This window comes from Monodelphis domestica, chromosome 1, assembly GCF_027887165.1.
Source record: "Monodelphis domestica isolate mMonDom1 chromosome 1, mMonDom1.pri, whole genome shotgun sequence".
NCBI lineage: Eukaryota > Metazoa > Chordata > Mammalia > Didelphimorphia > Didelphidae > Monodelphis > Monodelphis domestica.
Window position 1 is genome coordinate 689,110,765 of NC_077227.1, and position 27,125 is coordinate 689,137,889.

The 27,125-nt window shown below is 33.9% G+C and overlaps 1 pseudogene; it reads left to right on the plus strand.

The window, feature by feature from the left end:
- The first annotated feature begins 302 nt into the window (after nt 1-302).
- Nucleotides 303-27,125, plus strand: part of LOC100017840 (SWI/SNF-related matrix-associated actin-dependent regulator of chromatin subfamily E member 1-like) — a 30,773-nt pseudogene continuing 3,950 nt past the window's right edge.

The following is a 27,125-nucleotide window of genomic DNA, read 5'->3' on the forward strand; positions in this document are numbered from 1 at the left end:
AAGCTGGATCAAATTTAGAGACTGGACAAGCCCAAATGGCAAAGGGATGTAGGGAGATGAATTTCTCCTCTGAATCTCAGGCAAGATAAGTAAAAGGAGAAGTGCACGCATGAAAAAAAAATATCCTAAAGCTGGAAGCTATTTGAAATAGGTAATGCATTGCTCTGTCAAAGAGTATACAATGCCTGTAATTTACTTACTGGCTTCCTTCTTTCCTTTCCCTTCCCCACTGATGTAAAATGTTGGGAGCAGTTTGTTTCCCCAGCCACATGGAGAGGGAGTTAGGAGGCTAATTGTTGCCTATGGAAAATACACCCTGGCTTTTACCAGGCTCCAAGTTTGTGAGTTCCAAAGATACAGCAGTAGCTACCAGTGGGAACAAAAGTGGGGCAAGGGCGAAAGCTGGTGCAGGAGCAGAAGCAGGAGCAGGAGAAGGATCAGAACTAGGAGCAAGCAAAACAGGCAGCAACTACCAAAGACAGCAGAGAGAGAGGAATGAAGAACAAGGGCTCAAGCAGACAGGTGAGAGAAGTGGCTTATCTCTTCTCAGCCAAGAGTCCTGGGCTAAGTTCTTCAAACTAGAAGTAGTCAGTAGAGAGGGCAACCATCAAAAATAGGGAAAGAAAAAAAAAACAACAACAAACAAACTGGCATTAACAGGGCAGCAGTTCAGGTAGAGAATTTGGAGTTCTCTCAGAGTTCCAGAGGGGGGTAGGGTGGGGGTGGGGTGGAGTAAAGCCTTGGCAGAAGAAACAAGACTTAAAAATATTATCTAGGCTATCCTAAAAATTTGAGAATTTCTTCTCTAACTAGTGGTTGCCATAAATTTAAAAATTAAAATTAGTCTCAATAAATAAAAATATTCTATTTTAAGAAATATATTAGTGATCTTTACAAATCAATGTATAAAAAGAATACAAAATAAAGACCACATGCCCATGGCTGATTAGCCCATTTCAAATCCCCTCACTTAGCTTACCACTGTCATCATCTAAGCTTGCTGCAAACCAAAGAGAGGGTGGGACCCATCAAGTCCCTGCCTAAGATCCCCTGTCTACAGGAAGTATGTAATGACTGAAAGTCAGTGGGCTGTTGGGAAATATAGTTCTTTTTTTAAGGTAACAGATTTTCAATTATATCGCTGAAAGAAATAATGAACTGAAGGAATTCCATGTGAATTGAAATGACCTCCAGGAATTGATACAGAGTAAAAGGAACAGAATTAAAAGAATGTTGTATACAGAGATGGATACACTGGTGCACAATAGAATGTAACTAACTAACTAACAGCAAAACAATGGTCCAGGAAAACTCTGAGGGCTTATGAGAAGAATGTTATCCATATTGCAAAATTAAAAATTAATATCCAATACTATAAGTGTTATTTTATTAAGATTTATTAATAATCACTTGAAATAGAGGAAAGTGATAGCCTGAGCAAAGAGGAGTTTACCCAGTCCACATTCAGGGGAGAAGAGAAAAAGGGTGGAGTTACAGAAAGTTGTATCTATATATTGTAAGAACGTGACATGGGTATAAAAGGAAAGAGATTATGGGAAATGAAGTACAGGAGTACACATAACCCCTGTGATCCTTTGGCAGACTAATCTTCCTAATGGATCAGTACACATAACCAGCTCAAAGGATATAGAGATCCTTAACTATAGATACATATAGCATTGCAGTTTCTAAGGGGAAATTTTAATAATTTGGGGACATGAGGGAAATAAAAGAACAAAAGAACAAAACCAATGACTGCTATATTGATAAAAAGTCAATTTGGGAATCCCCTTTGCCATGAATGTACATCCAAAATAAATGCATTCAACTCCCCTTAATTCAAATAATCTCATACCAAAGTTCATTTTGGATCTTTTGTTACAGTGTGTGGTTTCTGCAGGCATCTTCATGGTGCCTTCTCAAAACAGTTCACTTTCTGGATTTGGGGAAGTAGCAAGTTTCTTATCTTAAAATACTCTCAAAAGAATTTAAACTCCCCCTAATGAGGATATTGACAGATATATGGATCACTCAGGAATACATGGCTGAGTAATGAGGTATAAGAATCAATTGTCAAAAGAAAATCAAAAACAGCAAAAATCCAAATAAAAGAAAAAGTAACTTCTGGATGAAACACAAAATATCTAAGCCTTATGTGTAAAAGTTCTAAGCAAGGAAAAATAAAACTATAATAGATCCTTGAATCAGGACCTGATTAAAGAGATTTATGTCCCACAAGTCTGTAGCAACAATTATACACTTACCAAATCATCAGCCAGGACTGCGTAAATTTGCCACACTATGAAAGAAAGAAAAAGGACTAGATTTTAGCAGCAAATGGATAATAGCACTCCCTGGTCTTGTTTTACCTTTTCTCTCAGGGATAGGGGAGCAAGGATGGTAGCCAAATTTAAGTACTTGGTAGAATGTGGCTCCAGAAAGTCCTGTGTTTGACATATGTTAAACAGTCTCAACCTCATACCTCAAACAAATTCAAATCCTCTTTTTTTTGTGCAGAATCTCATCAATCCCACTGGGATTGGTTGGTCTCTTTGACCTTGGGTTCATTAGCACTATGCAGGTTCTTATGTGCTCGTTGACACTGTAAAGTAGCTCTTTTGTGTTCTCTTCTCCTGGAATCAGATACAATTATTAAGCAAAGTCCCATAATATTTAAACATTGAATGGCAGGTTTCCATAGTCTAAAGCTTTTGGGTATGCATTCACATTTTGGCTAATGGACATTTTAAACTTACCTTAGTGCAAAAAACAAAAAACACAAAAACACAAAAACAAACAAACCTATAATACTGGTAACATGTGCTTCAAATACAAAAAATAAAAGAAAAATGAAAAAATTCAAATTCTGTATTGCACATACAAGGGAAAACAATAATAATTTTTAAAATAAAAAATATATAGCTTACAATCAGTGACACACTGTGTCAGCTCAGGAGAGGTAGAATACAAAGGTATCTCACCCCAAAATGAGATCCCCTTCCTTTGTAATTTGGCCATGATACACAATGTAAGAGTAAATTATTTTCAGCAAGTAACATCTTTATAAAACAGTAGTACAACAGGTAATGCACAATCAAGAAATATTAAAATTCACAAAATGCACATCAAATTCTCTAGAGGTTGTATATAGATTGTAACCAGTTTGATGAAGTCCTACCATCATCACAATTAACATGTGACAATTAGCACGTAAAAAGGAACAAAAGTCCATATAGGCAACATGTGACCTTAATGGATCTGGTGGCAAACCGAGTATCACTAAAAGACCTATGGTTTTGCCACAGAAAATGGTTTGTCCAAGTTGACTATGGGCATTTACAATGGTATTATATCCAGTCTAGTCATAAGGGAGTACAAATAAAGATAATGTAACAATATATAGCTAACAGCCAAAACACTGAAATGTAGCTGAAAATGATTCATTGTAACAGAATAGTATAGATCAGATTAAGATCTGAACAAAATAAACAAAATTGAATTTTAAGGCAAACACTCAGCAAATATATTAATCATGACAGGACACAGGTATTGAATTCAAGAGTCCCTTTTTCTAATTTCAATAGAAATTTGTTTATTATTAGGAGGGGAACAAAATTTAAAGAGTTAACATCATTAAAACAATGGAATCAGAAAAAAAAAATTAATATTCACCTCCAGACCTCATTAAGGTCCCTTCCCACTCCATCCCCCTGTAAGGATAAATTTAGTTTTGTGACTTTAAATCTAGATTTAAAAGGTTACCAAATAAAACTCCCAAGTCTGTCTGGAAATTTATGGTAATTTAATTAATATAGAGGGAAGGAATTTAAGGAGAAGAGAGAGGGAGAGGAAAAAGTTTTAATTTAAACTGCTCTGGCTCAGGCTGAGCCAGGCAGGAGTTAAAGGTCTTGGCCAAAGGGGCCTCCCTGAGCCCAAGGGAAAAGGAAGTCAGTCTTATCACTCACCATGAGACTATCTCAAGGAAGCTGTCTGAGTGAGCTCCTCCAGGCTGAGTTCCAGGAATGATCTGTCACCCAGGCTGCTCACAGGAAGTGATCAGCCAGATCCAACTTTCTGGGGAATGTGAATTTTAAAATTATTCCACCCTAATCTGACCATTCTTTAGAAGATTTGATTTAGCTATTTCTTGATCAGTAAAAATGGAAATACTTGGAATAACAGAATCAGGTTTTAGAAACTATACATTTCTCCTCCATTCTTAGTTTAACAAGATTTGGAAGGTCTGCATCAAACTCAAGATTTAATTATCTGAGGAAATGGCCTTCAATATACATGTGCAAAAAAGGGAAAAAAAAGGACAGACCCCTGGGTTGTCCTAAATCAAGCTAAGCCATCATTGGTACATATGAGAAGCAGGAATATGATGTAAAACTGTCTATATAAGGCATGTCACTTCCTCTCTCCTGCTCTTTCCCCAGAGAGATGACTCTGGCTGGCAGTGTGCTAAGTGTCCCAACATCTTGGTGTGGTGGCAGCTATTGTCTGGGTTTGGTGGTGAGTTTTGCCCTGGAGCTGATTTCAGGTTTGGGCATCTTGGCTTAGCCCGTTCCCTTTTGGAGTTCAAGCCTGACTCCTTCCTCCTTCATACTCCAAAACCTTATCTCCTAATCTCTCCTTTCAGTACCAGTCAGGCCAGGTGAAGGGGGGGGGAAGGGGGTAGAAAACCTACTCCTTTCCTTCTTCCTTCTCCTGAATCTCCTCCATTATCAATTAAATGAACATAAAATTTCCAGTTGACTTGGGTGTTCATTAGGATTTTATAAATAAAATCCTTGGCCACCAAAAAATATTATTACATTCAGTCTCAGCCATAATTTTAACTCTTACACTACAAATGCAGAGTTAGACAGCAGAGTTAGAGAAAAATTTATCTATTCAATGTATGGATAAAATGTGGGGATGAAATAAAAGGGATTCTGGGAAATGAAGTCTAGGAGTACAAAATTCTGATTATACAACATCCAGAGAAAGAACTGTTGGAGTAGAAATGCAGAGGAAAAGATATAATTGATCTCATGGTTTGATGGGGATATGATTGGGAAGGTTGAATGTAAATGATCACTTTATTATAAATAGTAATAAAATGGAAATAGGTCTTGATCAGTGATACATATAAAGCCCAGTGGAATTGCTTATTGGTTCAGGGAGAGGGAAGAAAGGAGGAGTGGGAACAAACATGAATCATTTAACCAAGGGATAATATTCTAAATTTATTTATTAATTAAATTATTTTAAAGAAATGTAAGGTTTTGAATGAATAAATAAAGATATTGATTCTAAAAATGTGATGTTTAAAATTGCATAGGAATTAAACTTCAGGTCCATAATTTTTATACAGAATATCAGCCTCCAAGTCAAGAACACCAGACAAATATAAAATTAAGCCAGTTAAAACCAATACCTGCCTAGACATATATTTGCTCTAGGTTATAGCTGGAGACAAAAAGTATGAAAACTTGAATTTTCATCTAACACTTATTTTGTCTATACTATATAGAACATTGCATTACTCTTGGAAGATTTAAATGAGGGATGTTTAAAGACCCAAGACAATGTTATTAAGGCTTTTGCATCCTTATAAAAATGAGAGAGTATATTCATACTCACTTTGTTTTTTAACTTGAATTTTTGTTGGTATTTTTCTAATAAGTCTTTAAATCTTGATTACATAATAATAGATACATGGGATGAAGTGATGAAGTGTTTTCTTATAGCTGATGGGAAAAAAGAGTAAAAGATTGTCCTCTTATGTGTAGGTAAATGCTGGTATACAAATATGAGAAGAAACATTGTGGGTAGATGAGGGTGTTGAGTCAGTGATTGTACTCAGCTTTTATAAATAAAAATATGGGGCTGAACTGACCACAACCTTAGAGACCTCATCTAGCATAAAATATCCTAGAAAAAACGTAGAAAAAAATTTTATTATCAGCTCATTAAACTGTACATAGCACTTTATAAATATTACTTCATTTTATACTTATAAGGATAAAAGTGCTATTGTGTTTCAATTTGCAGATCAAGAAATAAAGTCAGATCACAGTGAAGAGACTTATCACCTTAACACAAGTAGTATGTATATTTAAAGCAGAACTGAGGTCTTTCTGACTCCAGGTGCCTATTCAAAGTCCCAACAACTCAGAAATATGTGGCCATTCAGTCTTTGTTTATTGTCTTCCAGAGATGGCAGTTTTGCCTCTTCTGGTAATATATTCCATTACATTTTTGGTTGGCTTTAAATATTAAGATTTTTCTTTTCATTGTATTGTAGAATAAAATAATAAAACAAAACAAAATTACTGTACTATATTCTCTGCATGTAACTATAACAGTACAGATAGTCCTTGCCCTTAAGTAACTTACATTCTAGTAGTTGAAGGCAGCATATATAAACTATCGAAGTCTAGGTAGGAATGTTTCAGTCTGATAAGTAAAAATGGATTGAGAGTACAATAAAAGAGAAGAGTAATAGGATTTATTCAAAGGTTGTTCCTAAAGCTACAGGTAGAAGTGATTTCTATAGCATGGCCAAGGAAGTAGAAACATCGAGCTGGAAATAGTGATTTTTCACCATTTAGAAGCCGCAGGATATTAGGTCTGGTAACACGTGAAAGCTGAAACTAGCAAAAATGGTGATGAAACAGAAGCATAGGGTCTGGATTGGTTCATAGCAAGGCAATTTTGACCCTTTATAGCTTTTACTCCTTAAACTTAGTTATGACCTCTGAAACCAAGGCCTTCATATGATTAAAGACAAATCTCATTTCCCTCTCATCTCCATTACTGAAAGTCATGTTCATGTGCTTGCTTGCACATAAACAAGAGCATAATTCAAGTATGCATGCATGAGGGCAAAAATACATATATTATATACACACATTCCTCTCTGAGAGTAGGGGTTATTATTTTTATATTCATATTACTAGTGCCTTGTACATAAATGCTATGTAATTTATTGCTGTGTTAAATTGAACATTGAATTGAATACAATGCCTGATACACAGTTTTCTCTTTCACCTTTTCCTCCTCCTCTCTGAAAACTACAAGAGAAAAGAACTATAAACATTTTGATGGGTTTTAACCTTTTATTTTGTTATAGACTCCTTTGGCATCTTGTTATTACCTATAGACATTTTTATCATTTTTTTAAATTCATAATTGAAGGGAATAAAAATTTCATTTAGGAACTAGTGAAATTAAAGATGTATATTTTCTCTCTCAAAATTCATGGAACAACACCCTCAAAATTTACAAATGGATGAACCCCATATTAAGAACCCCTGACTTAGTCCAATCTTCTTTCAGAGATAAAGAAAAATGCCTAGAAAGGTAAGACCAAATCCCAAGAGTAATTTTTATAAGTAATAGTATTCTTCCCAGAATGCATGTAGTTTGATGCTTAAAGCGTATCATGGTGCAAGTGGTTGGAGCACGTCTTTCTGACTTTTAAGTTCTTTGGGATACTCTTCTTTTTTGCCACACAGTGTTTGAAGGATAGTCAATGGCCAAAGGAATTATTTCATAAAAGGGACTTTTTTTGGAGGGAGGAGGGGCTGTCTGAAATGTGTCTATTTCAACTTAGTTAATTAGAATAAAATCTTTCCTAAGAGAAAAATATATGCATATTATATAATAATTCAGCTCCCTCTCGTCTGCAATGATTTTTTTTTCTAATTTAACTTGTTCTTTATAATTATTGTTTGGGGTTTAAGTAAGGCTTTTATTTCTCCATTTAAGAAACATGTGCTATCTTATTTCAAAAATGCCTACAGCACAACATAGATGAATAATCTTTAAAGTACTTTTTTTTTTTTACTAGCAAGCCTCAAGTTTGTTAGAGATGGGGAAGGACAGAGAGAGATTGGTACATGCTGAAGATTCTGAATTCTTAACTCATTACTAAATGGGACATGATAAATGGAACATCAAAAATAGTGAGTCATAAATAAACAGAGTGACTATATTAAAAATAATGATAATAGTCCATATTCCTTTATAGGAATTCCTTTATAGTCCATATTTCCTTAAAGATAGCTTTTCTAGTGAAAAATTACATTAGGTCTGAGAATATAGATACAATTATCACTATATGAGAGATGAGGAAATGGAGACTAAGAGAGAAAATGGCTTGTCCAAAGTCATAAAGCTAATAAATATGTGTTGAATTCTATTAATACTGAAAAAATTTCCATGGACCTAGGCTCCCTTTTCAATACTATATTCTCCACTCCAACTTTTTTTCCACACTCACACAATTTAGAAAATATATGTATGTATATAGATAGATAAATATAAAGAAGTTAGAAGAAATAATAAAAAAGAAAGAAGTATAGATTGATAGATAGATAGATAGATAGATAGATAGATAGATAGATGACAAATGATTGGATGGATGGGCAGAAGGACAGAAGTATGGAAAGACAGATGGATAGATAGTTAGATAGATAGATAGATGAATATAACATGCATCCTTCAAGCAGTAGATTAGTGTATTCAAGTGCTTGAAGTAGTTACTGGGGAGACTAGCTGATTCTCTCTCTCTCTCTCTCTCTCTCTCTCTCTCTCTCTCTCTCTCTCTCTCTCTCTCTCTCTCTCTCTCTCTCTCTCTCTCTCTCTCTTCTCTCTTCCAAGTCAATATGCAGCCAAAAAGCCAAAAGAGATTTTTTTTTGCATGAAATACTGTCTACCATTTTTCTTTCAGTTTGATATGACTACCTTACAATTTCTCTAGTCTATTTGGACATTTGGGTAAACATAACTGCAGTTTAGACACATTGCCTACCAATATAGACTACCTCAAAAGGCCAAAAGAAAAAAAAAAGAATTCATATGAATGAAGGGCCTCCACAGAAGGGTGCAACATTGAAGGTACATGGGATTTGGGCATTTCCACAGTATAAGGGGGTGAAATAGCTTTCATCAAAACATGAGCTATTTCATGTTTTGGTGGAAGCTCCTCCACACCTCCTCCACACAACCTCCTCCACACCACCTGTGGAGTCAGTGTGCTAGACTCAGAGCCAGTTCATGCTAGAATCAGCAAGTGAGAGGCACCTCTAGGTCCTTGGCAGCTGACTAAAATCACAAAAGACCAACACCATTCAAAGAGCCTGCCTTCCTTACTCAGACTTCTGATTGGAAAGGGAATGAAAAACCAGTTTATCAGTGGCAAACAATGCCCATAAAATACAACCTCCAACCACCAAGAAGATCAAGAAGGAGACTTTGACCCTTGATAAATTTTATGGAGAAAAAATCCAGACTTAAATGGAAATAGCAGAGTACAACAAACAATTAAATGCACCGAAACCTCCCAAAAAAACAGAAATTGTTAACAAACTCTTGAAGAATTTAAATCTGAAATTTTGAGAAAAATGGAAGAGTTTTGGCTGGAAAATTTGGAAATATTTCAAAAGGAAAATAACAGTCTAAAAGACAAGAACTCCTAATTGGAGAAAGAAACCCAGAAATCAAATGAAATGATAAATAAATTGGTGAACACAATTAAATAGCTGGAAGCCATGAAGAGCAGGATAGGCTAAGCCAAAAAGGAAAACCAAAATATTATAGTGGAAAACCAGTCTTTAAAGAACAGAATTGAGCAGTTGGAAACCAATGATCTTGAAAAATAGCAAGAATTAATAAAGCAAAGTCAAAAGACCAAAAAAATAGAAGGAAACTTGAAATGTCTCATGGAGAAGATAACTGATCATGAAAACTGGTCTAGAAGAGACAATGTGAGAATCATTAGTCTACCTGAAAAACCAGAAGTAAACAGTAATCTTGGCATCATAGTATAAGAAATTATACAAGAAAATAGCCCCAATATTCTTGAACAAGATAGCTGAGTTCGTAGAACACCTGATACACTAAATTCTCAAAAGACAACCACCAGGAATGAATTGCCAAATTCAAGAGCTTGCAAGCTAAGGAGAAATTTGTACAAGAAGCCAGAAAGAGGCAATTCAGATATCAAGGAGCACCAATCAGAATCACACAAGATTTGGCAGCTTCCACACTAAAGGACCTCAAGGTTTGGAATATGATATTCAGAAAGACAATAGAACTGGGTCTTCAACAAATGATCAAAACCCCTCAAAACTGACTATATACTTCCAGGAGAAAGTATGGGCATTCAACAAAATAGAAGATTTCCAAGTATTTGTAAAGAAGAGACCAGAAATATGAGGAAAGTTTGATATCCAAACACAAAATCAAGAGATACATGACAAATGTAAATAATAAAGAGAGGGGAAAATTGTTTTTACTTAAATTTTCTTTGTTATGGACTTCAACAATATCAAATTGCTTATATTAATATATGGAAAAATGTTATTTGTAATTGAAAAATTATGTTCACTCTTATAATAATTAGAAGAATCATTCATAGGTAGAGATTGGGGATAATAAGTGGTCTAAGATGTTATGTAAAAATAAAGAAAAATGGGGGAGGGGAAAAGAAGATAACACCAGGAGAAACTTGAAGGAACAAGATATATATGACAATGTATATCACACAAAGAAGTGCATGGGAAGGGGAGGTGAAGAATACTATTATAAGAAGGAGAGGAAGAGAGTACTAATTCGAATCAATTCCGAGAGGGAAGAGCATATAGATGCCTTGGAGTATCTAATTCTATCTTACCCTACAAGGAAAGTGTGAACAGAAAAAGTAAGGGAGAGCAGTGGGATGGGGAGTAAAAAAAGGGAGGGAAAAAGAGGGAGGAGGGAATTTAATAGACCCTAAAAATAATAAGAATGGAACAAAAAGAGAGGGGACAGAAAGGGAAGAAAAATAAGGGTGGGTATTAGGGGGACTGATTAAAGTAAACCAGTGATTTTAAAAGGAAATAGCAAAAGAAGAAAGGACAAAACTTGGAGAACTTTTAAAAATGTTGTGGAATAAAAAAGTAGAAGTCATAACTCTGAACATAAATGGGATGAATACATCCATAAAATGAAATCAAATAGCAGAGTGGATTAGAAACCAAAAACCTACCATATGTTATCTACAAAAAAAACCACATAAGGCAGGTAGACACACAAAGAATGAGGGTCAAAAGCTGGAGCAAAATCTATTGGGCTTCAAATGAGAAAAAGAAGATGGGAGTTGCAATCATGATATCTGACAAAGCCAAAGAAAAATATAGATCTTATTAAGAGAGATAGGGAAGATAATTATATCCTGATAAAAGGCAGTAGAGACAACGAGGAAATATCAGTACTCAACATATATGCACCAAAATGGCATAGCATCCAAATTTCTAAAGGAGAAATTAGTGGAGTTGAAGGAGGAAATAGACAGTAAAAGTATACTAGTGGGAGATCTGAATCTTTCCCTATCAGATCTAGATAAATCAAACCAAAATATAAATTAGAAAGAGGTAAGAGGTTTGAATGAAATCTTATAAAAATTAAAGTTAATAGATATGTGGAGAAAAATAAATAGGGACAGAAAAAATACACCTTCTTTTCAGTAGCACATGGTACATTACCAAAGATTGACCATGTAGTAGGGTATAAAAACATAGCAAAATTGTGCAAAAGAGCAGAAATAATAATTGTTACCTTTTCAGATCATAGTTCAATAAAAATAATAACTAGTAAGGGTACATGGAGAGGCAAATCAAAAATTACCTGGAAATGAAACAGTATGATTATTTAAAACTGGTTAAAGAACAAATTATGAAAAAATTAATAATTTCATTGAAGAAATTGACTATGAGATGTCTATGGGATGCAGCCAAAGCAGAACTCAGGGGAGAATTTATATCCTTGAGTTCATATATTAACAAATTAGGGAGGGCAGAGGTCAATGAATTAGGCATGGAAATTAAAAAAAAACTTGAAAGTGAACAAATTAAAAAATCCCCAGATGAAAACTAAATTATAATTTCTAACAATTAAAGGAGAAATTGATAAAATTGAAATAAAAGAGCTATTGAAATAGTAAATAAGATTAGAAGCTGGTATTTTGAAAAAAAAACAAAAATGGACAAAGTACTGGTCAATCTAATAAAAAAAAGGAACAAGAAAATCAAATTAACAGTCTCAAAGATGAAAAGGGAGAACTCACCTCTAATGAAGAGGAAATTAAAGCAATCAATAAAAACTATTTTGCACAATTATATGGTAATAAATATGGCAATCAAGTTGATATGGATGAACATTTACAAAAATTTAAATTGCCTAGATGAACAGAAGAAGAAATAAAATACTTAAATAATCCCATATCAGAAAAAGAAATTGAACAAGCCATCAAAGAACTCCCTAAGAAAAAAAATTCCTAGAACCTGATGGATTCACAAATGAATTTTATCAAACATTCAAAGAACAACTAATCCCAATATTATAGAAACTATTTGAGATAATAAGAAAAGAAGGAATTCTACCAAATTCCTTTTATCACACAAATATGGTTTTGATTCCAAAGCCAGTCAGGTCAAAAACAGAGAAAGAAAATGATAGACCAATCTACTTTAAGAACAAAGATGCAAAAAATATCAAGTAGAATACTAGCAAAAAGACTCCAGCAAGTGATAAACAGGGTTATTCATTATGATTAGGTGAGATTTATACCATGAATGCAAGTATAATTCAATATTAGGAAAACCATCAATATGCTTGACCATATCAACAACAAAAACACATGGTTATCTCAATAGAAGCAGAAAAAGTCTTTGACAAAATACAACACTCATTCCTATTGAAAACACTAGAAAGTATAGGAATAAAAGGATCTTTCCTAAGAATAATAAACAGTATATATCTAAAACCATCAGCCAACATCATCTGCAATGGGGATAAACTAGAAGCTTTCCCAATAAGAGCAGGAATAAAACAAGGATGTCCATTATCACCTCTATTATTTAACAATGTACTAGAAACACTAGCAGTAGCAATTGGAGAAGAAAAAGAAATAGAAGGTATTAAAATTTGCAACGAAGAGACCAAGCTATCACTCTTTGCGGATGATATGATGTTCTACTTAAAGAATCCTAGAGAATCAACTAAAAATCTATGGGAAATAATCAACAACTTTACCAAAGTTACAGGATACAGAATAAATCCACATAAATCATTAGCATTTATATATATTTCCAACACATCTCAGCAGCAAGTGTTAGAAAGAGAAATTCCATTTAAAACCACCCTATACAATATGAAATACTTTGGAATCTACCTGCCAAGACAAACACATGAATTATATGAACACAACTTCAAAACATTTTCAACACAATTAAAACAAGATCTAATTAATTGGAAGAACATTAATTGCTCATGGGTAAGATGAGCTAATATAATAAAAATGACCATCCTACCCAAAATTATCTATTTATTTAGTGCCATACCCATCAAACTTCCAAAAAACTTTTTTACTGAATTAGAAAAAAATAAACATAACAAAGTTCATTTAGAAGAACAAATGATCAAGAATATCAAGGGGAATAATGAAAAAAAGAAATGTGAAGGAAGGTGGTCTAGCAGTACCAGATCTCAAAATGTACTATAAAGCAGTGGTCATCAAAACAACATGGTACTGGCTAAGAGGCAGGAGTGTAAACCTCAAAATTCCTTAGACTTATAAATGTTGGAAATTTCACCATTGGGATATTTCATACTTGGAAAATTTCTTACTGATAGTCTATTAGAATGGGAACCCCATTGGCATGGGAGGTTCCTTCTCTTCCCTTCTTAAGATTACTTTAGGACAGAAACCTTTTGCTGAACAATGGAAAGGACTTTGACCTATGCTTAAGCATAGAACAGGAATTTCTTTGAGTCATGATTGATTTTATAATTGATACAATGGAGATACTTGGAATCAATCTCCACCCTATTCAGTCCTAACAGGATTGAGTAAGGTCTGCAGCCTAGATCAAAATTTAATTATTCCAATCTCTACCCTACTCAGGTTAACAGGATTTAGAAAGGGCTGTAGCAAAGGAGCAAAGATTTAATCATTTGAAAATATGATCTTCAACAGACATGTGCAAAAACCAGAAACCTCTGGGCGGTCCTGGGTTAAGCTAGAGCCTCCATTGGCACAGGGAAATTGATGGACAGTGATTGGTAGATGGGAGAACTGAGGGGAGGAACTTGGATGGTTTCCTTAAAGATAGGAGGGTCTGAAGACTTGGGGGGGGGGGTTGAGGAGTTGATGGGGGTGGTGGCAGTGTACTCTGAGAAGCTTGCTCTGAAGGAAGCTGAAGGTGGAGGCCTCTGAGACTGTTTCTCCATTTTGGTCACGTGAGTAATAGGGACTGATCTCCTTTCTTTGCCCCAGCTATCTAAGGGCTTGGGCCTTTTGGCCCAGCCTAAACAGAAGGGGTATTTAAGCCCTATTCCTTTCTCCCCCTTTTTCTCTCTCTCTATCTCTAATTCCTTTCTTCCTCCTATTGTAATTAAACTCCATAAAAGATTGACTGCAAACTTGAGTTTTCATTTAGGAATTACATAGCTGAATTCCTTGGCGACCTTAAATTAATATATATCAGTCTTTTAAAGTGATTCCCTTGTAACAGGAGGGAGGATCATTGTAATAGACTTAGTGTAAGTGACTTCAGCAAGACAATCTATGATAAACCCAAAGATCCCAGCTTTTGGGACAAAAATCCACTGCTTGACAAAAACTGCTATGAAAATTGGAAAACAGTATGGGAGAAATTAGGTTTAGATCAAAATCTCACACCCTACACCAAGATAATCTCAGAATGGGTTAATGACTTAAATATAAAGAAGGAAACTAACATGATAGAGAAGGAAAGTAGTAAATGTTGGAGGGCATGTGGTAAAATTGGGACATTAATGCATCACTGGGGGAGTTATGAACTGATCCAACCAATTTGGAAAGCTTGCCCTTTGATACAGCCAAAGCACTGCTTTATTTGTACCCCAAAGAGATAATAAGGAAAAAAAAAACTTGTACAAGAATATTCATAGCTGTGCTCTTTGTGGTAACAAAAAAAAATGGAAAATGAGGGGATGCCCTCCAATTGAGGAATGAGTGAACAAATTGTGGAATATGTTGGTGATGAAATACTATTTTGCTCAAAGGAATAATAAACTGGAGGAATTCCATGGGTACTAGAATGTCCTCCAGTAATTGATGCAGAGTGAAAGGAGCAGAACCAGGAGGACATTGTACACAGAGAATGATACACTGTGATACAATCAAATATAACAGACTTCTCTATTAGTAGCAATGCAATGATCCAGAACAATTTGGAGGGACTTATGAGAAAGATTGCTATTCACATTCAGAGGAAGAACTGTGGGAGCAGAAATGCAGAAGAAAAACAACTGCTTGATCACATGGGTTGATGGGAAAATGACTGGGGATGTAGACTATAAATGATCACCCTATTTCAAATATTAATAATATGGAAATATGTCTTGATCAATGACACATGTAAAACCCAGTGGAATTGTGTGTCAGCTATGGGAGGGGTTTGGTGGGAAGGGATGGAAAGAACACGAATCTTGTAACCATGGAAAATGTTTTAAATTAACTAATTAAATAAAATTTTAAAAAAGTTTATTTAAGCTTTCAAATTCTAGAAATCAATGCTTCTACATTAGAATACCTACTGATCTCAGCTGGGCCTGACTCAGGCCAGTGTCCAGTTAAAGTAAGTTCAATGATGGAGCAAAATGAGACACTCACAAGACATTCAATAGTTAACAAAGAAAGATTTCCTTGGTCCTATTAGAAGAATATTTAACAGGGATAGTGCATTGGATATCTCTGGTTTATTCAATTCTGTTATGGCTCTTTATTTGAGTTACCCATTGTCATCCACCAGTCATGTATGAGCTCCTCATCCTTGGAATTTCTGATGACTGCTTTCTATTCAGTTGTCATTAGTTCAAGGTTTTATTTCTCTGAGCCATGTAAGTCTCTAGGAAGTTCAAAAGCCATTTTGGGGAAAGTAATATTGTGCCCAACATGGAGAAAGTATAAGGATAATTTTCCACTACTCCTGCCCTTTGCAGAAATCCTACCTTCACTTCATTTTGCAATGAAGAAGCCTCAGTTTAGAAAGGAAAGAGCCCAAATAAAAATGCAGAAAAATATGAGGTCCTATATTGCCTCTATTGGTTAGTTTATAGATATTAAATATCTATCTATGTACCAGGTACTATGCTAAGCATTAAAAATTCAAAGATAGGTAAGGCATTCTCTATTTTCAAGTTTAATTACATATATTCTATGTAATTATCATTAGATAGAATTATATATAATAATTACACTTTAATGTCAGAGATAACATAAAAAACAACTTTGTACAAACAAACTACTTACAGGATAAATTGGAATTGACCATCATAAGGAAATCATTAAAATCAAAGGGCATTGGAAAGATTTCCCATTGAAAGATGTATTTTACCTGAGATTTGAAGAAATCTAGAAAACAAAGATGAGGAGGAAGAATATTTCAAATATGCTAAACATATAGCGAAAATGCCAAAAGCCTGGAGGTCAAATATCTTGCTTATGGAACAATAGGGAGACCAGTTGTCTGTATTACAGATTACATGGAGGTTTGAGGTCAGAGGTTAAGTTCTTAGAAGTCTAAAATGTGAGAGAGGTATGTCATGAAGGCTCTTGAATGATAAACAGATGATTTTATATGTATCATTACCCTCCTATGTAACCTTTAGCAAGTTATTTTACTTCTATGTGCTTTGATTTCTTTAATTGTAAAATTAAATTCAAGATATTGGATTAGGTGATTTCAAATATTTCTTCTGGCTATAAAGATTATGATCTGCTCATGCAAGTTCTATTCTAAATTCTAAATACAAGATAACTTCATTTACTCATCATCAAGGTTCTGCCAAATATCTCCAAATTCCTAAACTCACTCACTACCTTCCCAGTTCAGTGACCTGGCTTAAGATCTTATTGGAATGCATGTTTGTTTGATTGTTTGGTTTTTGTTTTTCCCCAGATGTTTGAATGTTTTTTTTAAACACAAATCACTTACTATCAGTTTCATAAAATGTCTTCTGATTTTTCCCTCAGACAGTCTCCATTCTTGTCATTAATGACATCCCTCTTCATTATTCCTCTAAAAAATATCATATAAAAATTTGTTCTCTAAAATTCTCTCTCACTCCCACCCTAAATAGCGTAAAGGCCCATTATGGAATGGATTATACTTTATCATAACTTTAGATTTCTTCTAAAAACTGGAATAGAGTCATATATTTTGTAGAAGACGGGATCTTAGAGATTATCAAATCAAATCACTTCATTTTTAAAATGTGGAAACTGAGGCCCCCCAAAAAGGAATTGTTTTCCCAAGTCTCATATAGCTAGTAAATAAGTAAACCAGGAAAAAAAAATTTCAGGTTTTTCTGAGGCTAAGTTCAGCAATCTATGAATTATAAAATGGTTTTCTGCATTTAATGGCCACAGATAATGAAACAAATTGTTTCAACTGGTTTTAAGTTTCAACTGGTTTTAAGTGGTTGCTTTTCTATTACCAGACATCTATCTAATCTGGAAAATATCATTTGGGTACATAAGAGTCTAGAGATTATGTCATTTTGAAATTGAACTCAGACCAATGATAAAATAAAATTTTCATGGGACACATCAAGCTGTTTCAAAAACCCTGAGCCTCCTCTGTCTCCTTAGGGTTTGCAAAGGAGAAACTAGAAAGCTAGCATTCAAATGTCTGGTCTTGAGAAATGGAGAAAGAGAAACACAATGAAATCATCTCCTTGATCAATCTAAGTTTAGAGAGAAAAAAGTTTCTGGGAAGTGGCTTTTAAATATTTATTCATATTTTAATGAGGTTATTATCATGTGGAGGCAATGTACTTTACCAGGGCCATGGCAGGAGACACACATTCTAAACAATGAGAAGTCAGAGAAAACACTGAACATAGCTATTATTTTTGGCAGGAGGCATCTCTCCCCCTTGTCCTCTAAAATTTAAAAAAAAAATCTTTTTTTTTCTAACAAAAGGGAAAAGTTTAAATGTGAGGAGATATGCACCAGAGTTGTGGATTAACATATTTAATTTGCATAATGTCAGGCCTTTAAAGACTATGTAGGTGCTTGTAGTATAAAATATTCTTAGTTTAAAAGCATCCCCCAAAATAGGAATCTCTTTTATTGTGCTTGGCTCTCCAAGTTCATTTTGCGGCTAAGTTAAAAAGGAACACCATTTTCCCTGTAAGGGTAATGAGTGATCTGCGTTGAGGTATAATTATTTCAGAAGAGGAGTCCTTTATCTGTCTTTTTTCCCCAGATGCTATAAGGGAGTCATTGCTGAGGGGAGAATTTGACCCTCCAGCTCCATCTAAATGTTATCAGTGATCAGATTTTTTTTTTAAATGAAACAGTTGTTATGGGAAACTTGGATTTTTTTTCCCCTTAAACAGAACAATAATTGTCTCTTTCTGTCCAAACACTCAGCAGGCTGTCTTATACCATTTCTTTTTGGAAGCTATGAATATGCTGACAGCTTAGGCTCAGAAAAGCCTTTGTAAAAAGATTTCTGTACCTTTAAAATGCCTCTTTAATAATAATAAAATACTAACAATTTTGATGATGATGATGACAACAGTGAAACAACCTAAATTTCTTCAGCGCTTTGATATTTATTATCTATAGAGGATGGAGGACGGGATTCAGAGTTTGAGTATCTGAGTTCTAATAGTAGCAATTCCGCCTACTTCTTGTAAATCTTTGAGTAAGTCACTTTCCTTCTAAGCATCCCAGTAACATGAGTTTGAATGCGATGATCCTAATGTCAGTTCAATCTCAAAACTGATGAGCTTCAAACATATTCCCTAAGGCAGTATACTATTTCACAGGAGAAAAATCCAATGATCAAAGACAGAAAAGATGAAGAAATCAATCATTTATTGAGCACTTACGATCAGTCAGGCACTGTGCTAAGTACTTTACAAATATTATTTCATTTGTTCTTCACAGCAACCCTATATGATAGATGCTTTTATAATCAATATTTTAGAGATGTGGGAACTGAGCTATGTAGTCTATTGGAATAGAATCCATTCTTAGGATGTGGATTCTTATAATTTTCATGTTTTGTTACTTTAGTCTAGAGTCAGGAAGATCTGAATTTAATCCTTTCATCCTCATGACAGTAAAGCAACCTCTGTTTGCCTCACTTTCAACTAGTATAATGCAAGGATAATAATAGCACTGCTTCCTGGCATTGTTGTGAAGACTAAATGAAATAACATTTATCAACTACTTAGTACATAATAGGTACTATATAAATGTTAGCTGTTTTTATCAATAGTAATGAGATTAATATTATTAGTAATAACATTAAAATTATGTGGATAACAATGTTAGTATTATCATTATTAAATTTTCTTTGAAACTTCCTCCAGCTCTAGATCTTTGGACCATAATTCATGTCAACAAGCCTTCGATGTGCCAGGCATAATGTTCACTACAAAAGATGTCCAAACAAAGGGACTATGAGCTCTTGAAGAGCACACAATCTACTGGGGGAAACAGTATGAAAATAGTTATGTACAAAGAGGACAACAGTTAGGTTGCACAGTAGATGGAGTACTGGATTTGAAATCAGGAAGACTCATCTTCATGACTTCAAATACAGCCTCAGATACTTAGTAGCTGTGTGAATTGGGAAAATCATCGACTACTGTTTGCCTCAATTTCTCATCTAGAGAATGGGTTGGAAAAGATGACGAACCACTCCGGTATCTTTGCCACAAAAACCTCAAAACTGAGCCATGTAGAGTCGGATATTAATGAAAGGAACAAACAATCACAAAATGTACAAACAAGACAGAAGATAAATCAGAGTTAATCATCAGGGAAAGGCCATTCCAGTTCACCCACCACACTGCTAGAAAAGTAATTTTACTAACTTAGTATATCTACTGGCTTCCTATCACCTCTTGGATCAAATATAAAATTTTCTGTCATTCAAGCTTTTCATAACTATCCCCTTTAACTTTCCAGTCTTCTTATACATCATCTCCTACCTCAAAATACTCTGTGATCAAGTGACATTGGCCTTTTTGCTCTTCCATTAAAAAAAGACATTCAATTTCCCAACTGGGCATTTTTGCTGGCTGTTTATGGAATGTTTTCCTTCTCCATCTCTCTCTACTGGCTCCCCTGGTTTCCTTAAAGTCTCAACTTAACTGTTCCTTTCTTCAGGAAGTCTTTCTTGATCCCTATTACTCCTTGTACCTTCCCTCTACTGATCACCTCTAATTTGTCCTTTACATAGTTTGCTCATACAGTGATATTTATACCTTGTCTCCCCCATTTATTATGGGCTCTTCAAGAGCAAGGACTGTATTTGCTATTCTTAATTTTGTCCTCACAATTAATAGAGAACCTAGTACATAGTAGGTGCTAAATTAATGTTTATTGAATAATGATACAATATGAATGTCATAAGCTATATTATTTATTCATTGTTTTTAGATTAACTGAAGTCCCCTTGTTGTTAGGTTTTAAGTTCTGGTCCAGTCATATGCATTTCTGGTATGAAAATCAGCCTAGCTGGAATTTGGAGTCCTTTAACACCATTTGTTTGTTTACCAGAGAATGGATTTTTCTGTCTATATAAAATTGTGGAAGCCATTGTCCTAGATATGGAGTGGCTGTGGAGAAGTCTATGGATTAAGTATTCAAAATGAGAAAATGATGTATCATTGGAGAATATAATTTTGTTACCCCTACCTGGAGTGCTTGTATTCTAAGCCATTTTCTCTCACTGTCTATCAGTCAATCAAATAGTATTTATTGCAAGTCAATTGCATCAGGCCCTGTGCAAAATATGAGGGATACAGAGAAAAGCAAATAAATAAAACACTATTATTTCATAAGGAATCTATTATCATTGTATACACTATGAAGGGAGTTTCAGATAACAGAGGAAATAGTTTGTTGGGATCTAAAATTTGAACAAGTGACCTAATAGACATCTGATCTATTTCCACAATTATAAATCAAGTTAAATATAAGGTCATAGACTCTATAGCTGGAAAGGACCTTCAAAATCATCTCATCCAAATACCTCATTTTGAAAAAAAATAGAGGTTCTCAGTGAAAAAGTGAATTGGCATCTTCAAAAGCAATATCTGAACCAGATTCTCTTTTCTCAAGATCCAATGTTTTATTTCCACAGCACTTGGGAAAGAGGAATCCAGTAGTATCATACAATGGATGCAGTCCAGAAAGTGATATGTGGATAATAAATCATCTTTAGTAAATAGTCCTGAAATGCCAAATACTTCTCAAGAAATATTAAAATGTAAAAAAATCACAAAAATCATATTTTTGAAATATTTTTTCAGTAAATATTAAATTTTCCTTCTAAGATATAATTAGATGAAGTTAATTATTATGTAACATGACATTTCATTTTACACAAATCCAAATATATTCATCTATCATTAGATGTCTTCATATTTGCATCTTCATATATAATAAAAGAATCTTCTGGGTTGCAGCCTGCTTCCCAACACAAAAGCCATTATTTTATCACTGATATTTTCTCAATGATACTGTATGTCCAAAAAACAGTAAAAACTATGATCTCCAAAGAACTAAATTTTTAACTAGTGACCCAGTAGGTAATAGAGAAATGCCCCCTTATTGTAAGAAAGTGTTAGATAATACCAACAGTGATTGGCCTGGGGGGGGGGCGGGATATATAAACAATTTTTAAGAAATGGAAGACCAGAAAAGGAGGTAGGCTAGTTGTGTTGTAAGAGCAAGTGGTAACCATAAAAGATTAAGAGAAGGACTTTATTGGGCAAAGAATTTATGGGAAAATGTAGGAAAAAATTATGAGATGAAAATATATTATTAGATTACCATTTTTGCTAATAACCAGGTAGCAATGTATCAAATCATAAAATTAAGAAAAAATGTTTGTTTTCCTTTGGTTCATTTACATGTTTAACTTTTTTTTAACATTTGACTTTTTAAGTTATTGTTTCATATAGTCTGGATCTGGAAAGAAGAGAAGACATTCATCTTTACAGGCATATACATATTTTATGAATGAGACAATTAAAACTAAATAAAGTCAGTCAGCCAGTAATCATTTATAAGTACCCACTATGTGTCAGGCACTGTGCTAGGACTGAGAATAAAGAAAAAGTCAGAATCTCTGCCCTCAAGTAGTTCATAATCTAATGGAAGAGAAAAGCAAATATGTGCAAGTAACCTACATGTAGAATAAATTATAAAAATTAATAAGAGATAAGATACTAGGAACAGAAGGAAATGAAACGATGTCATATAAATGCTATGATTTTTGTTGGACCTTAAAGGAAGTCAGGAAAGCCAATAGGCAAAAATGATGGAGGATAACATAACAGGCTTGGGCAACAGTCAACAAAAATGCCTTAAGCTAAAAGATGAAGTGTCTTGTTTGTGAAAAAGGAAGATGTGTCACATGATCTAAATCTACTGGTACAAAAAAGAATGCAAAGCTGTCCATAGTAGGGGTAGAAGTGAGACAGGTCTTGTTTTAGAGTCTTGAACACCAGATGATTTTTTATTTTATGCTGGAGGCAATCAGAAGGCTTTGGAATAGCAAAATAATATGAGGAAGTGATTTGCTAGAAGTCAAGTCAATTCAAGCAAGGAAAGCCAAAAAGCTTTTAATAAGCTACTATTGTGTTCTATGAACTGTGAAGGTCATAGTGTGATTTAATGTCACCATTGAGGCATGAACCCAATATGTTAAAGCTTAGCAATTACCATTCATATTTTGGTTTATGAATAATAAAATTATTTCATATATGAGAACTAGAATTTAATTTAGAGAACAAAGGAATATATACAATTTAGTAAAGTAAGAATTTAGAATTAGGGGAAGTCATTTAATCTACCTAAGTCTCTTATTGCTTATCTTTAAGGTAGAAACATAGACACACAGATAGATAAGATAAGGTAGGTAGGCTACATTGCATGTAAGGATTAAATAAACTCAAAATCTTATGATTTTGTAGAAAAACCTTATGATTTGTAGATTAAGCCTAGAAATGGAGGGAGTTCAAGTGTGAATTCATTTTACAGGTGAGAAAATGGAGCTTCAGAGAAAGGAGTGTCTTGCCTATGGTAGTACGTCATAGTTAAGAGAATGAGAAATCAACTGTTCTTTCTTCTACCTTAAACAACTCTTCTGATAATTAGCTTCATATTCCCATATCCTTTTTTTAAGGAAGAGCAAAGCTCCTTTCCCATATCATGTGGATGCATTTTTGGCATATTTATTTCAGTTTCCAAATGTATGCTGGCCAAGACTAAATGAATTTTTCATTTTATGAAAGAAGAATTGTCTAAAGAGCTGACAGCAGAATAGTGGGAGTTTGTCTAAAATTATTTGCATTAGATTTTTTAAAAAGTGAATTATTTGCACTAGATTTTTAAAGAAGAGAACCACACACACACACACACACACACACACACACACACACACACACATAATGATTAATCTCAAGGTTCAAGAGCTCATGTTAGATAGTACACTATTCTCAGGTGCAATGAAAGTCTGAGTAAAGAATGCTTGCTTGAGAATAATCCCTTCTTGGCAACTGTAGTCAAGGTAGACCACAGTGTTTAGTCCTAGATGGGTGTGTTCCTGGATGAGATTTATCACTTAGTACTAGTTTTTTTTTTTTTTTTCTGACATGTAAATTAGCTTATACTATACAAATCCACATGAGAAGTTGGCAGGATTACAGTTTGAAAAGAAAGACTGTCTTATTCATGTAGTCTTCTTCCAAATTGTCTTTATCTCCAGAAGCTGATTTTTGCATATATAGCTATCCATGATAACAAAGCCTTAGCTATATGGAGTGGAAAGGGGTAGACTGGAGTAGAATCCTGGCTCAATCACAGATTATATGAATATTCAAAATTCACTTTCCTATTGGAGGTTTTAGTTATCCAATGCATAAAATGAAAACAACAATTTTTGCACTATTTATATCCCAGGTGAGTATAAGGAAAATGACATACATATAACATATACTATAATAATTTAAGTAAATTTAATTATTTCTGTTTCTATTGCTGTTATTATTATGTATATCTGAGTCCTTGCTCTTGTACTTCCTAGTTATACAACCATGGCCCTCTTATGGTCCTTCTAGTGAATGTGAATTGTCAATTTCTTCTTCTGTATGAGAAGGATAGTGTACTGATTTGCTTTTTTAAAAAATTGAAACTAAATATCTTTTCTCATCTATTATGAAAATAACTTTATTTATTAAATATATATTAAATAAATAAATAAATATAGTCAAATAATAGAAAGTATTGGATTCTTAAAAGTTTTCTTTAAAAGAAACATTTCTTTGACTGATACAGTAAGGAAAACAGAGGCACACAAATTCAAATAAGTAGGCCAAAAATAGACTGATTCTTTATTGCTCTAAATGATAAGTTCAGGTAATGGAATCATATATCAATATTGTTAAATTATTAGATAGATGTATGATTGGTAGATAAATATCAATAGATGGATGTAGAATATAAAGCATTTAAGTAGTTATGATAGGACAAACATGGTGCTAAATGACTAGCAAGGAAACTTCCTTGAATGGAGGTTCAGGGAATGAAATAATCACCCATCAGTGGAGGAGACTGAAGAGGAGGCAGTCTTTACTACTCAAATATTATTAAGTACTTATATGTAGTATAGGAGAAAATGTTCATTTCTAGTTGTAATAACAATTGGAGATTCTAGAATAAGTTTGAGGTTAAACAAATGATTCCTTCAAAGTGTTTAACTGTTGGACCTGTATAAGATCTTAAAATGAAGATTATATAACTGGCTACCATGGATGTATAAGGGATTGTGAATAGATTGCAAGGTGTATATAAATTTGGAATTGAAAGTGCATAGATATTTTCACTAAATTTTGCATTGCTATTTGGTTTTAGGCATTTATAATTTTTAACTGAAAAAGTATTTAAAACTTTACAAGACTTCTTTTTATTTTTATTAATTTTCTGGGTTAAATATATATTTTCATAACATTTTATGAAAATATATATTTAACCATATTTAACCCAGAAAATTAATCTCCATATTGTTCATTTTTGTAAGAGAATAATTATATAAAACAAAAAATAACACCCGCTTAAAAATAAAAACAAAAGTAATTAAAGTTAAAAATTATATCCTTTGATTTGCATTCCAACTCCAAAAAAGTTTTCTCTGGAGATGAATACCATTCTTTGGCATAAGTCCCTCAGAAATGTACTGTATCATTGTATTGCCGAGAATAGCTACGTTTATTACAGTTGATCATTACACACTATTGTTATGATGTACTGTTCTCCTGATTCTGTTCATTTCAATCCGCATTCATTCATGTAAATCTTTCCAGATCTTTCTGAATCATCTTGTTCATTATTTTTTATAGCACAATAGTATTCCATCACCATCATAGACCACAGTTTGTTCAGTCATACCCCAACTGATAGACATACCTTTAATTTATAATTCTTTGCCAGCACAAAAAGATGAGCTATAAATTGTTGGGGATTTTTTGAGAATTAAGTTCTTATCCATTTTTTATCTCTTTGGGATGTAAGTATAAGGGGTAAGGAATGGGGGAAGATGAAAAGGTTGTCTCTAAGAGGAAGAGAAGAGAATTTAGCCACAAACCCTGGGAAAAGATTTAGAAGGGGGGCTCTGTGCAAAAGTGGGTTTTGAGTGTTTACTATGGAAAAAAAAAACTGTCACTCCTGGAACTGCCTTCTCTCTGAGCTAGAAGGGAGAACACTTGTTTCATCAACTCCTGGGAACTAACTAGTTTTGTGGAAAAACTAGGAAGTTTGGGGATTTCGAGGAATACCTGGGAGGAGATCTATGTTTCCTTGAAATACTGTGATGACAATCTAGCTGTGACAATTTGGCTAAGGTAAACCAAAGGGTTTTGCATCTGGGACTTTGGGTTTTACCTAGGAAGTCAACTCCCAGTTTGGGTAAAGAATCAGTCCATCTGTGAGTCCTGTCTCCTCAGCCTTTTAGACACAATCTGGGATATTCAGGTTAGGAAAGTAGTCAGATGGTTTTGGGGTCTAGATAGATCAGGGAGCTGTTAAGGAGGACTTGAGAAGAACAGAAGAACATCCCTATGAGAGGAGGGTAGAAAAGTGGGTGGAGATTTAACTTTTTAGAGACAAAGACCCTGTGGAGTTTATTGATCAGTTTCCCCTAACTTTCATAAAATAAATAAACTTGGTTTCCTATAGTTTCAAAGGGTTTGTGCTTTACTGGCCCTGGAAGGTCCCTAGTTGTGTTTCTCCATTACCAATCCATCTAGGTCCTTTCTAATCAAACTATCTCCTTTGGGAGGCAGTTTTCTTTTTCAGGGATACAGACCCAGTAGTGGTATTATGAATCAAAAGGGAATGTATATTTTTACAACACTGGACATATTTTCAATTTACCCCCCAAAATGGTTGGATCATTTACCAACCCCAACAGTAATGCATTAATGTCCAAATTTTGCCACATCTCCTCCAACAATTATTGCTTTCCTTTACTGTCATATTGGCCAATCTGATAGGTGTTAGGTGGGAATAGAGTTCTTTTAATTTGCATTTCACTAATAAAGAGAGAATTAGAACATTTTTCCATGTGATTGTGGATTTTATTTCATCATCTGAAAACTGCTTCTTCAAATGCTTTAACCATATCTCAACTAGGGAACAACTTGTATTCTTAAAAATTTGACTTAATTCTCTTTATTTTTCAGAAATTATAACTTTTTCAAAGAAATTTGTCATAAAAATTTCACCAGTTTGTTGGTTCCCTTCTAATCTTGGTTACATTAGTTTTATTTGTACAAACCATTTATAATTTAATGTACTAAAATTATTCATATTATATTTTGTAATGGTCTTTATCTCTTTTTTGGTTATAAATTCTTCCCTTTCCCATGCATTCTATGTTATCATTTACTTAGAGTATCACTTTTTAATATATAAATCATATACTTATTTTGACATTATATTGGAATAAATTGTCTTTTGATATTGGTCTATACTTAAATTTTTATCATTCTAGTTTCCAGTTTTTCCAGTAGTTATTTCT